Raw genomic sequence first — 4,670 nt, 5'->3', positions numbered from 1 at the left:
TTCCCAGCCTGCCTGGCTGGCTGGAGCCCTGCCTGCCCCCGTCCTCTTCTTCCCTTTCGCGACTTTCCCGCTATAATAAAACGGCCTTGTCACAAAAGCCGGGCATGTTAAAACTCGGCGACTCACACTGCAAGCAGGAGTCACGTTTGCCTTTCGTGGGCTTATGACTGTATTAGACTGCGTATTGTGTTTTACTGGAGCATTTGGTATTGAAAAGACAGGTTAGCGCCATCTTCCTTCGCCTGAGAGGGAGAGACTGACTTATTTGACCTTTCCTGAAAAGTGGGCTTTATGGAGGACTGCAGACAAACGGATCCCGTCATCCCTATCAATTGCTGTGATAGCCCTCTTTCTATGTTATATTAACAAACTGGAATGAACAGTATTCGATAACGGAAGCTAGGTTCACATAACAAGGCTGCCACTGTTGGCCTCTGCTTCAGAATTGTAGTCGCAATTGAATTATTCTGCCGCTGCTACATTGAAAGAACAAGATTAGCAGGAAATCTGGTTAATTTTCTGAAAATCTCTTTAAACATGTATTTGCATGCATGCAGTTTTCTATAATAATGCGAGTATATTCCAATTCTGTATGTTGTGTTTTTCCCACCGCAGCACAACATATTAAGTTTTGAAAGAGTGGGAAGATGTACACAAGGTAAATACAGTGTAAACAGAAACTAAACCAGCATGATATCCTGGTTATGTATCTTCTTTACTACAAACAACCCAAGAAAAGATGACAAGTCAATCTTTCCCAATCATAATTTATGAGCAGCTTGTCTATCCACTGTGCTCCTTCAATGTGACTGTGCCCACCCATGTGAATTTTCCAGTAATCAAGGAAATGTCATCCCTTCCAGCCGGATTAAGCTGTTGATTTGCTTTAGGAGGTCAGCCAAAGGCAACATTGCTATATATAAACAGGCATCTACACAGCATGATAGAGTTATCTAATAGCAAGTTAATACCATGTTATATTTGCATAATAGCCTGGGAAAGATAACCCAGTCTGGGGAAAGTCGCAGGAGTGAGAAAATAATGTATCATTTGAGAAGACAGAGAACCCATTATCGGTTAATAAATACTTATTAACAAAAAATTATCATTTGCCATATGAGAGTACCAAAGCAGTTTTTCTTTAAAATTTACTTGAGAACAACTTCCTAAACATGTGTGCTTCTGTCTAGTTTGTATTAGGGACTTCAGCTGACATGATTATGATCAAAGCAGTAGACAGCTTCCTTTGATTTAGCTTCTTGTCTAATAAATATTACATGAAATGTTGTATGAATAAGACATACAAACATAAAATCAAATTTCACTTCAGAATAGAAATATTAAAATACCCTAAATGTTTTATGAAATGTGTCCAATATTTTTTAATGTTCCTGTCATCAAAGAGTCAGAATACCTAAACATGAATAAATTTGCTCATAAGTAACATATTTCCAGAAATATATATTTCTGATAGTGTTTAAGAATGGATTAACCATTGACACCTACACAAAATAAAACTGACAGCACAGACCGATACTGTGTGCCATCACTACCAACCTGGGTGTGGCATGCACGCCGGCTCCCAAACTGGGCTGGGCCTTGAAGCAACACTCCAAGATTCCAGTGGGGAACAGGGACTCCACTCCTGCTCTGAAACATGCCCAATGCCTCAGCCGCCACGGGAGTTGAGCTCACCCAAATTAAGGCAGCTGCAACTAGGGATGCTGGAGAAATTCGAGACGTATTAAAATGAGCTCAGATTTCTAAGAATCTGACCTGCGGAATCTACTGCAGAGAGCCCCCCTCAGGCCGTGCGGAGTCCATGGACTTTCCACTGTTTTTTTTTTCTTTCCCAAAATTTACGCATATAACTCTGTAGAAAAATACGTACGTTTCTGCTGAGGAAACGTTGAATGGAATGGGGGACAAGACAATACACTAAATGTTATGTACTGAGGCAAATTATGTGAATATGTAAATATTTATGTATTTGTGTATTTTTCTGCATGACAGTTTTTTTTTTTCCGCATCCATCTGTGGGCAGATGACAGAGCGAAAGGTGCCTGACAATCTGCAAAACAGAGTGGATTTTACACAGTCTGTACATCCCTAGCTGCAACCAGTCTAGCAAGCCAGCTCAAATATCCTGTAGCCAGATGTCATTGCAAAATACCCATTCCAGCTAGAACCAATGGAAACAAAAGTTCTGTAATTTGATAGACTTGAGACCTACACTGAAGTATATAATCATTATTTTTTACAAACACATGGTATTACATAATTTAAACAGTTACTGAATGACCAGCCTTAGTTACAATATATACATTGTATCTTGAAACAATTTGGGTTACATCAAAGGAAGTTTCTGATGTTAATACTCAGAATTTGTCAATTATTTATTAAACAGGCAATTCCAGATACTAATATGCATAGTGTAAGTTTGAGTGTCTGTATTCTTCAGTAAACAATGTTTTGTGAAAGATTAGCAGATTATCATGCAAAGGTTACTCAAGGTCTGTTGGATAGGTCAACTGAGATGAGCAGCACCTGACCAGCCAGATGCCATTAGATCAGTGAAGGGTGAAGATACCCTAAGCTGTCAGCATTTTACAGTCTGAAATAAATTCTGAGAAACTGAATTCAGGATTTAATGTATCACTTGAGCAGAGTATGATACGGACATTTAGTAATGCAGTGCTGAGCTGTTACTGCTCCAGATAGAAATGGAGTCAGGTGCGGCTGTACAGAAATAACTGGCTCCCTACTTTCAATAAAATGTTTTCTCAGTTTACATCCTGTAGAGCTACAAAACCTACAGTACCAAGTAACACTGGCACCACCAGCACTCTTTGTGAGATGATTTAAAAGGCTAAATATAACCTATTTATCCTTTAGAGAAAGTTTTATGAAATGAAAACCAGGGCACCCCATAGCCCATTTTGCATCCATCTTGCACAGAAATGTAAATAATCTGATATTTTAAGGTGCTTTAACCTTACCGAGTTTACACACACTGTTACACTGAAGAAGATTCTTTGTAAATTTTGGAAAAAATGATTAAATCACTTCACAGACAGAAGACAGGAGATGGATCCTCTCATTTGTACAAAACACCCATGCACAGAGATGTTCATCCAACTGTGTAATTCATCAAAAGGAACATCCTGCTATAAAGCACCTTTTCGCTAGTATTACCACTGGTGTGTTATGCAACGTTCACCCCTGTGTGGTGTAATAGAAGTCACATGCATAAAGAAAACAATGAGTGGAGAAGGAGAAGTGGTCACATTGGATAGTACCCTGGCAAATGTTGTTTTCCTCTTGAAGATCGTCATGACACAATTCTGATACTGACAACACCACATGCTATTTTATAAACTTACTATGAATAGGAAAGATGAATTTGACTACTCAGAGTTTTGTAATTACTTTGGGTGTGAGAGCGATCAATATTAAAGCCAAGTAGTCAGCTGTAGGCAGTCCACGATGATACATCTAAATACTAAATTAGAACTTGTTAGTGCATCTACTTTATTGTTCTTGATAAATAACATTTCAGTTCTAGAAAATAATATCTAGGAAGTCATAAATGTATTCTGAGATCTTAGCATAAGCAAAAAAGAGTATTCTGCAACGTAAGAAAATATATTTTTACAGTACCAATTTGGGGTATGATTAGGGCCTGTTAATAGTTTCAGATGATCATCCCACTAAAATTTCATGCTTGTGGATGTGCACAATTTATATTTCAAATTTCTTTTATCAAATTAAGGAGGACTATTAGATTCAGTAAACATTTATCTTTCAAATATGATTTATTCGTATTATATTCATTTAAAGCAACTTCTTTAAAGTACCTTGTGTGAACACTTTACCTGTTGAGAAGACAAGGTTGATATGTCTCTGCTTTAAAATGTTTGTTTAAATTATAAAAGAAAAGTGACATATATAATATTTGACAGTACCACAAGCCCGCCCGCCCCCCCCCCCCGAAAGTAAGAGACTACAAAGCAATCATGCTGTCATACCTTCCTCCCACCAGCTGTTGGTTTGGTAAACATTGTGCCAGGAATAGATCAAAGTATTCACTGATTTTTTAAAATTATAGATAACTTGATTTTCAGGATACAAATCCTTCCAAGGTGGCTTATAAACAACTATGTGGTGAATGGGCCAGATTTTTTAATGACCAAAGACATGAACATATTGCGGATGTTAGGAAATAGCAATTGCCATTTGCATTAAAACACTCATCTCAGTAAAATTAACATGCTTGTGGGTATACACAATTTATACTGGAAATATTAAATAGTTTTAACATACTTTAATCTTCCAATATAAATTTATTAATTACTGTTATATTATTAAATATTAATATCTACAATTCAATGTATTAATTGATACATCTAGTCATTAAAGTAGTAATTTATATTAAATCCTGTTAGAAGTGTAATCAATACCTATGATAGTCTTTTAGGCATATACCAATGAATATCCTCTTACTTCGGTGTGTCACATGACCACTGACAAAAATATGTTTATAATGCATGGTATTTGGAAAGGTAGCCATATTTAGAGCGCAATTCTAACTAGATAGGTGGCCGCCTCTGACCTTGGAGGCGATCGCCTATCCAAAGCAAGGCAGGAGAGGCACGGGGGGATCGTTCCCT

The sequence above is a fragment of the Heloderma suspectum genome, chromosome 5 (assembly GCF_057233095.1).
Source record: "Heloderma suspectum isolate Gila_16-S chromosome 5, 16-S_ref, whole genome shotgun sequence".
NCBI classification, from domain to species: domain Eukaryota; kingdom Metazoa; phylum Chordata; class Lepidosauria; order Squamata; family Helodermatidae; genus Heloderma; species Heloderma suspectum.
This window is presented reverse-complemented; position numbering follows the sequence as displayed.